Below are 9,851 nucleotides of genomic sequence, written 5' to 3'. Positions count from 1 at the left end.
ATTGTATTTCCATTTGAACTTTGTTGTGCTTTTAAATGGTTGAAGCACAGTGATAACTTTTATATGGTTGAAAGAATAATGATAACACATTGTGAATTCAACAAACTTCTGGCTTTCTTTTTGAGTGGGTGAATAAAGGTTGAAATCTCACTGATCAACGTCTCCAACAAATATTACCCAAATTTTGACGTGGTGTGCCCAGTGGGCTAAGAGAATGAACTTCAATCACTATATATTTGCCCAATTAGTTTCCTTTCCTTAAACAGATCGTTTCCCTTTAATGTAGGAATTGTGATTGAATCAACATAAAATCGGCCCTTATGAATATAACGACTTAAAGCAAATCTAACTTTTAATTTTTTGTACGAGTGAATCGGCATAGAATATGCTGTATTGAGTCATCATAAAGTCTCATTGTTTGTCTCCATAGTTGGAATGTTAAAGTCTGTCTGTATGGTCATTGTTTATCTTCTCTCACAAAACTAGACTAAACTATCTGCAAACTACAATTGAAAACCAAAAAAAAAAACATTGAAATGGTCTAATGCCCAAACAACAAATGGAAAGGGAGATATAGACATATAGTCATGGTCCAATTACCTAGCATTCTGCCATAGGGTGCACAATAGATTTTGCATGAACGGCTCATAATAATGGCCGGAATGGAGCAAATAGAATGGGATCAAACGCCTGGAAAGCATGTGTTTGATACCATTCCACCTATTCCGCTCCAGTCATTACCCAGAGCGCGTTCTCCCAAATGAAGGTGTCACCAACCTCCTGTGGTTGATACATGACAAAGGAACTGGCAAGATTCGTTTTTTAACTTGCACCTACACAACAAGCCTATAAACAACAGCCTGAACAACAAGCCTATTTATCTAATACTGTACTCTCTTCACAGGTCAACAACTCGGTAGGTTATTTTAAGTATTTGAATTATGCTAGTTACAGCTAGAGTGAGTTGTGTGGGGTGGGGAAGAAGGGGAGTCTACAGCTACAAAGCCGAGCCCTTTGCAATGCTCACTAACCAGCTGTATACTCCCTCTTTTTCCCACACACCACACAACTCACTCTAGGCTATATATATCATAGAAATCAATAGCTATTTCCATGTTAAAATGTTATGGGATGCATTTGCTCCATTGGTTTTGTTGGTAAACTATTCTGATAGGCCTACATTATGCCCAAATAGCCACAGTAGCCTGCTTGGCCACTGACTAAAACTGTACCTAAAGCAGGTACAGCTAGTGTTCATAGTAAACGTGCGCCAGAGGTTGCACAAAATGCTTACAATGCCTAGTGACAGAAAAATGTATTATGACCATATCACCTAGTCCAATTTGCCACCTCCGGTGGGCTAAATGGTTGCAGCATGTTATGTTTCACTATATTGGATCGCTCCAATATATTGGTACCACTCCGCAGCCCTCCGAGGTGAGGATTTACCGATTTAATCCCGTGTACACCTGTGACAAGACTGGGGCCCGTCCCTATATATAGACCCCATGGCCATGACACGTTCTCTTTTATTTTCTCGGCGGACGTATGGTTTGAGGTACAAACTTTCTGAAGTTCACTTGGTAAGTCACTGGTAAGTGTAATAGCTTGCATGGAAGTATATTCGCTGGCTGTTTTCAGCTTGGAGCAGCTGGCCTAATGGCCAGCCCCCCTCTTGAGTGTTCCACTCACTGCGCGCGGTTGATCTGTATCTTCCGCCCGTAGTGTCGTACTTGTGTTTCATTAGCATTACACTATGACTCTGTGTGCATCCATTAGTATGGTGGCTCTTGCTGCCACAAACTGTAATTTACCTTACACAACTTGCCGACTGGCTTGTTCTATGTGTGTGTTGTGAATTGCTTTAACATGCTGCTCGGCGCGGGTTCTCTGCTAATTATCCTGCAGGGTTTTTTCTTGATATGTCCCCTGCAGAGTGTAAGCGTATCGTGGTGGGCTTTCCACTATTTTAAGACATTAACTTTGGAGTTCCTTAACGGAGTTACTCCATCATATGTTGCTGTTTTTACTGCTTGGATATTAAACCAGAGGTAATATTGCAGTTGGCGTAAAACAAAAAAATCAAATCCATTACCTAGTTGCTGTTTTTTTGTCTACCTGCTTTTCCCACATGGGTCTGCCCTGTTTTTTTGCAGGGGTACTGGATAATTTATCCCTGACCGGGTTCCTATTCCAGGCAGGTCACGACATAAGCTCTCCCAAGGTGTCGGACCCCTTCCCCGTGGCCTTGTTGGCTTGGCTGAGCTCATGGCTTCCCTTTGTGACAGGTGTGATGGTGGCACCCCCCCTGGGGATCCGCATACCTTGTGTATGCACTGCCTGGGTTTGAGCCACGCGGAGAGGGCAGTGGAGCGCCCTACTGGATGCCTGTTTTGTTGGCTCAAAATGCCTGCGCCTGGCGCGATTGGAAGCCATGCGCGAGTGGGTCGGCCAGACTCGGGCTCAGGCTGGGGACGAGCTCCCTCCCTCAGGAGTGGTGTGCCAGCAAGCTGTTAGTCCCTCTACTGGGCCCAGTACCCCTCCCAGAAAGCGTGGCCAGAGCCACCGCAGGCAGAGCCCATGTGCTACCAGTCCTGGAACAGGGGCAGGAGTCGGACCGCTGGACCACCTTGAACGGAGGGCACACGTTGTACGGAGGGCACATGCCCTGCATCAGAAGGTTGATAGCTGCGATGGCGATGACAGGGACCGGGACACCCTGAAACGGTTCACGCCGCCTCCTCAGGCCCCGGGTGCAAGACAGATGGACCGTCGCCACCCACCTGCACCCAAACGATGGTGGGGTCCTTCTCCTGCCCCATCGCCTTGTGCTGAGGGACAACAGCAGGGAGAGGCACAGCGTACGGTGGAGCAACAACCTGTCAACCATCACCGTCATAGGGATGTGCCTGGGGGACCCAGGCGCTCGGGGCGCCAGAGGTGAGGCGGCACACCCTTACCCGGCCTTACCCGGCCTCGACCACTTCTCCCGATCTCAAAGGGAAAAGTGGGAGGAGGGTGTGGAGTTCCCCTGGGTGTTGTCCACAATGCTTGAGGGGTACCAACTCCAATTCTGGTGCCGACCACTGTCCTTCAGGGGCCTTTGTGTCACTACAGTGGCCGACCCCCGGAAGAAAACCCTGCGGCTGGAGATCTCCTCACTCCTGGACAAGGGTGCCATCCGCAGGATCGAGACATCAGAACGGCTAGGTGGGTTCTACTCCACTTATTCTGTGGTCCCAAAAAGAGACGGAGGGTTTCGACCAATTCTGGACCTCCGCAACCTCAATGGGTACTTGAAGGTACTGAGGTTCCACATGCTGTCCCCAGCCCGCGTGTTGCAGACCGTGTCCAGGGACCTGTGGTTTGTGACGCTGGACCTGAGGGATGTGTACCTTCCATGTTCCTGTTCACCCAACTCATTGGCAGCACTTCCGATTCGCTTTCGAAGGGACGGCTTACAAATTCATGGTTCTTCCTTTTGGCCTCTCCTTGGCACCCCACACTTTCACAAAGTCCATGGATGCTGTCCTGGCACCTCTCACATCCCGAGGATTGTTAATCCTCAATTACCTGGACCATTGGTTGATTTGTGCCCCGACCAGGACCCAGGTCCTGTCAGACAGAGACATTCTCCTGACCCACATCGGCGGGCTGGGCATTATTGTAAACGACAAGAAGAGTCGTCTGACACCCACCCAGAGGGTGGCTTTCATTGGCATGTAACTGGACTCAGTCCTCATGAGAGCACACCTTCCCACCAGAAGGTTTCAGACGATCTTATCTTGCTTCGACCACTTTTGGCAGGGGCGGGTGGTATCCGCCCTGACAACACCTGTTGGGCTTGCTGACGGTGGCCTCGTTGCTGATTCCTTTGGGCCTGCTCCATCTCCGGCCTCTTCAACAGTGGTTCAACTCCCACCAGCTGCACCCGAAGCGCCACTGTCACCTCCAGCTGCGGGTGACCGCACAGTGCCTTGTTGAGGTGGCGTTGTCACTCCTTTCTCTCAGGTGGGATGGAGATGCTGAGGATGTGCCGCCGGGAGCTGGTCAACACAGAAGCCTCCCAGATCGGCTGGGGAGGTGTGACCAACGGCAGGCCGGCCAGCGGCTGTTGCTTCCCCTTGGAGCGGCAGGCGCTTCAATACACTAGAGCTCCGAAATGTACTGCTGGCCCTGCGGTCTTTCCTCCCACATCTGAAGAGAAGACATGTCCTGGTCAGAATGGACAACACCACAGTGGCGGCTTACATCAACCATCAGGGTGGACTGAGGTCCCATTGCCTCCATCTTATGGCACGGGAGCTCCTTCTCTGGGCTCAGGGACGTCAAGCGCAGCGCACGTACCTGGCATCCTGAATGTGGCAGCGGATATGCTCTCAAGGGAGAGCCCGCCACCTTGGGACTGGAGCATACATCCCCAGGTGGTACAGCACCTGTGGGACAAGTTCGGGAGGGCGCAGGTGGACCTGTTTGCCTCCCTGGACAATGCACACTGCCCCCTGTGGTATTCCATGTTGGAGCCACCAGGGCCTCTGGGCTTGGATGCTCTGGCTCACGATTGGCCAGGGCTGGAGCTTTACGCATTCTCCCCTTTTCCCCTGATCCAGGCTGTGCTGGACATGACCAGGATGACGGAGCATCGTTTGCTGCTGGCCCCATACTGACCCAGACAACCCTGGTTCAGCCTTCTCCTGTCCCTGTTGTCTGGGACACCTTGTCAACTGCCCCTGAGACCAGACCTGCTGTCTCATGCCGGGGGAACTCTGTGGCATTTGAGACCGGACCGCCTCAGTCTGTGGGCTTGGCCGCTGAAAGGCACCAATGGTCCATGTTAGGACTAAAGGAGGGCATAATGTACACCAGGCAGAGCGCAAGGGCACTGGCTACAACCATTGCATACCAGTTGTGCTGGCAGTTGTTCTGCTCTTGGTATACTGGTATTGAGGTTGTGCCCGAGTCATGCGAGGTGCAGTATGTTCTCCAATACCTGCAGTCTCGCTTGGATGAGGGCTTGGCAGCCTCTTCAATGAGAGAGTATTTGGCCGCGAAATCTGCTTGCCATGTGGGGTGGATGGACAGGCCAGTGGGTTGCCATCCCATGGTCTCCAGGTTTATGAAGAGGGTTCATCGCCTGCGTCCAGCTAGGTCACGCTCAATGGCGAGCTAGGATCTGGATGTGGTCTTGGCAACTTTGGCAAAGCCGGCTTTCGAACCGTTGGAGTCTGCCTCCCTGAAACACCTTTCTATGAAGGTGGCTTTCTTGGTAACGATTACTTCCATGAAGAGGGTGGGTGAGCTCCATGCTCTTTCGGGAAGTTCTGAGTGCTACCGGATTGACCCCAGTGGGAGGAGTATATCTTCATTCCTCCTGAAGGTTCTTTCAGACAGGCATGTGAACATCACTTTTATCCTGTCTGCTTATGACCCCCCCCCCCAGCAGTGGCGGGGGAGTCTGAGCCTCTCACCTATGTGGAGCGGACACGGTCAGTGAGAACAACAGACCAGCTCTTTGTCTGCTATGGTAGGAGAGTCCTGGGGGCTGGGTTATCAAAGCAGAGTCTCGCTCACTAGATCGTGGACACAATTACGACAGCATACCGCCTGGCTGGCAGGCCAGTGCTAGGATCTGTGGTGGCACATTCAACATGAGGTGTGGCTCTACTGAGAGGAGTGCCCCTCACTGATATCTGTGCTACGGCCAGCTGGGCTTCCTCTTGCACCTTTGCTAGGTACTATCGTGTAAATGTGGCACCTCCCTCTGCGGTTGGTTCAGCGGTCCTGGGCGTCACCTCCCCTTCCGGGGACTGTGCCGGGACCCCCCTTCCACATTGACGGCCCCTGTGTCTTGGTCCCGCGCTGGGACTTCGCCGCTGGCTGGCCAGGTCCCTCTAGCACTGACTAAATCTGGTACAGGTATACCAATATATTAGAGTGATACAATATAGTGAAACATAACGAAGGTTACATATGAAACCATGGAGTGATACCAATATATTGGAGTGATCCATATAGCTCACATAACCATGGTTACATACGTAACCTTTATTGTACTTTGACCTTTCAGGTGCGCTTTAGCCTCACGCCTGACATGCTTTGTTATCATCTTTGGCACAACAAGATATCGACACATGGAGGGGGTACCTCAAGGCCATGCCCCACCTCCTGACAATCGAGGAAGAGTTTCTTCAACCTGTCTGTTCAGCATGTTATTATAATGTTGTCCACAACCTTTATAAGTGGTACTTTGGTTGAGCCATTAGCTCTGTTGAGTTTAATAAAGTGTGGAAAATAAGGGATTGATTGTATTTTAAACATCTTTAATTTCTCAACTAAATATCCGCAGAAAAACTTTCCAGACAAAGATACTTGATGCCGGGGCAAGGTCGGAGAAGAGTAGAAGACACTCAGCCAACCACCTTGACGAGGTGCAACCAACCACCTTGGATTAATCTTACTTTTTTGCATTTGTTTTGTTATTTGCAGTTATTATGTTTGCCCTGTATTTTCTGTTTTATTATCTTTACACTGCATTTGCCTCCAGGTGGAGCCAATGACCACAGTGCCCCTCATTGAGGGAAAATACATTTTTCTCCCTTCTTCTGATGTCACTGTTTATTGGCTGTGGCTAAAGAAGAAGTAACATCATTAAAATATATAATAATAATAATAAATAAAAAAAGAAGTAACACCATATGTCTAGCCCGAGCTCCCCATGCCCCACCCATTTTCCCTTGACGAGAATGGGCAAGTTTGTTTTCCATGGCCAGAGATTGTACATTTTAGACCATTCCATTGGTCCTTAAGTGAAATCTCCACCCACGGCAACGCAGAACAAACTCGCCCAATGCTTTCGGTTCTTGCTGTTAGGGTGGCCAGAAGGATGATATTTCTTCCCCCTTTGATATATTTTAAGGATAATTTGAAACAAATGATCAGTTTCCTATGGCTTTATTGAACTAACGATGATGAATAGAGAAGATAGACAACACAGGTGCACAGTTCTCATTGAGAGTGTGTAGGAATGACGTCAGCAGCAGCTCTGAATACACCATGAGTACAAACCTAATGACCGGTGAGACTTTCTCTTTCCTTTTACATTTTCTTTAGGACTACTATCTAATTCTATAACTCAGGCTTTATAACTTGTTAGTGCCTCATTGAGTGCAGTTTTGAATGGTCAAATAAAATGATAATTAAATGAATGTACTTTTATATCGTACAAGATTCACCTTTATAACTCTTAGGGCCGGTTTCACAGACAAGGCTTAAACCTAGTCCCAGACTAAAATGCCTGTTTGAGCGGTCTTAACTCAAAGTGACTTGCACAGATTTATCTTAAAATAGCCTGTTCTGGATTAAACAAAGCCGATTGCAAGAGGGAGGATTAGAGCTACTCTAGGACTAAATTGAAGCTTAAATTAATCCTTCAGAGGCAGGTTTAACTTCTGCTTAGTACTGTTTGTGAGGGAGCATGGACTATTTGGAATATCTAAATGAAGACCAACATGCACTACAGAGGCCAGCCAGATGAGTACTTGTAGATAGGAGTAATCCATTGAATTACTTTGATGAAATAGCTTTTCAAGACTGCTTTCAAATGTACAAAGAAAATGCATTGGAGATAATATCTCTCCTTGAGCCTAGACTTTCCTCTCTGTCTCAAAGAGGAAGGCCTTCACCCAATTCTCTCCAAGTTCTGATCACTGAGGTTTTTGGCATCTGGAATCTTTCATCGTGAAACTGGTGATTTGTGTGGTTCCAGTGAAGCAACTGTGTGTAGAATAGTTTAAAGTCTGCACTTTATAGTTGGCCAAGCCAACAAGTGACTTGCTGTCTGGAATAATAGAGCACCAGCAACCTCTGGATGGTATACCAGACAATGACCATTTGGACAGTTCAGATTAAGAACTGAGCACAAATGGTACATATACCAAAGAAAGTAAATTCGTTACTTCCTTTGGTAAATATATTCCGCTGTATGTGTCAATCTTTATTCACATGAGTTTACTTGTGCTTCTAACAGTGTTCTTTTTCCAGAGAAAAGGAATCTGAACAGGTGCAGTGACCATGTACCCTCCACATCTGCTATAGCATCCCTGAGAGAAGATGCTGCCAACACCTTTCAGCAGAGAACAAAAAAGATGACCATGCATGAAAAGTTAGCCAGAGGATTTCATGAGCATGAAATGAAATATCTGAAGGAAGAACATGAAATGAAAATGAGAATTCTACAGGTTGAATTGGATATAAAATTGGAAGTGAGAGGTATGATCCAAAAAATATACAGTAATGAGACAATTGTGATTACCAGCCATGGTAAACAATATGATATTGTTGTATAGCACACTGTATTACTTATACAACTAATATAAGGACAGGACATGAGACGGGAGTAGAAATTAACGTGGGCATTGTTTAATGCTTTTCACAGGAAGAACATTCCAAGCATTTCAATGTAGGTAAGCAATGCGGGGTTACAGGTGCCCTAAAGGGACAAAACTACCCTAGAGAGGTTAACATGTTAGCTAGGTTTGGCACAAACGTTACGTAGTATGTCAGTAGTCCTAAGAATGATCTCAGCTGACTCACGTTCTGTGGGGATGGAGCTTCTGCAATGGCCTTCACCTTCGATGGCACCTTGTGGAGCCCCGAACTGTCGATGACGTGGCCCAGGTACTCAACAGAGGGACGGAAAAATGTGTCCTTCCGGACCCTCAGAGCGTACTCCGCCAATCTCTGTAGTGTAGTGTTCAGGTTTCTCAGGTGCTCCTGCTCGTCTTTGCCGGTAATGAGTAGATCATCGAGGTAACATTGGACCCCAGTGAGCCCGCTCAGTATCTGGTCCATAGCTCTCTGAAACAAGGCCTGAGCTGAGGTGATTCCAAAAGGAAGCCTCCGGTACCTGTACAGTCCTTTGTGAGTCACTATGGTCAACAGTTCTTGTGACTCTTGGTCCACATGCATCTGTAGATAGACTTATGTCAGGCCTATCTTACTGAATTTTTGTCCTCCAGCTAAACCAGAAAAGAGGTCGTCAATGAGGGGTAGTGGATATTTTTCAGCAGTCAAGACTGGGTTAATTGTGACTTTGAAATCACTACAGAGTCTGAGTGATCCATCTTTTTTTATGACTGGAACAACAGGCGTAGCCCATTCACTAACATTCACTGGATCCAATACTCCACTCTCCACTACTCTGTTTAGCTCAATTTCAACTTTTGGTTTTATGGCGTATGGGACAGGTCTAGCTTTGAAGCATTTTGGCTTGCTGTCTGGTTTCACGGTCAGTTTAACTGTTATGTCCTTCATACTGCCAAGTTCTCCTTTGAACACATCCGCATCTTTCCTCAATATCCCTTGTAGGTTTGTGTCCTCTTTTGCAACCATGTGAATTTCCTGCCGGTTTAGTTTGATCTTTTCCAGCCATGTGCGTCCTAGCTGGATGGTTGCCTTTCACAATGTAGAGTGGTAGCTTTACCTTCGTTTTTTTAGCTCCCCTGTAACAATCACGCTTCCTCTCACTGGAACAATCTCTCCGGTGTATGTTTTCAGCATCATCTTTGTGGGCTGTTGTGTGAGGTCATGTAGTTTCTCCTTGTATACAGCCTCAGACAGCAAAGATATGGCTGCTCCAGTGTCCGTACTGCGTTTCCATCCAGTAGCAGTGTCACCCAGTATCCGTATCCATTGTCTGAAATGGACAAAACATGCAAAGATTCTTCCCCTTCAGACAGGGTATCAACTTTGTTCATCCTCTGTGTGCTCCATTTTATGCACTTTCTTTTTGTACTCCCTGAAGTTGCTTTTCCTTTGTTCAGTACTTTTGTTTGATTGTCTCTTTTTGTTTT

The 9,851-nt window shown here is 47.5% G+C and overlaps 1 pseudogene; it reads right to left on the bottom strand.

Moving 5' to 3' along the window:
- Positions 1–8,502: 8,502 nt before the first annotated feature.
- Positions 8,503–9,743, bottom strand: LOC106584998 (uncharacterized protein K02A2.6-like; annotated as a pseudogene).
- Positions 9,744–9,851: the final 108 nt, after the last annotated feature.

The sequence above is a fragment of the Salmo salar genome, chromosome ssa02 (genome assembly GCF_905237065.1).
Source record: "Salmo salar chromosome ssa02, Ssal_v3.1, whole genome shotgun sequence".
In the NCBI taxonomy this organism is placed as follows: Eukaryota; Metazoa; Chordata; class Actinopteri; order Salmoniformes; family Salmonidae; genus Salmo; species Salmo salar.
This window is presented reverse-complemented; position numbering and strand designations above follow the sequence as displayed.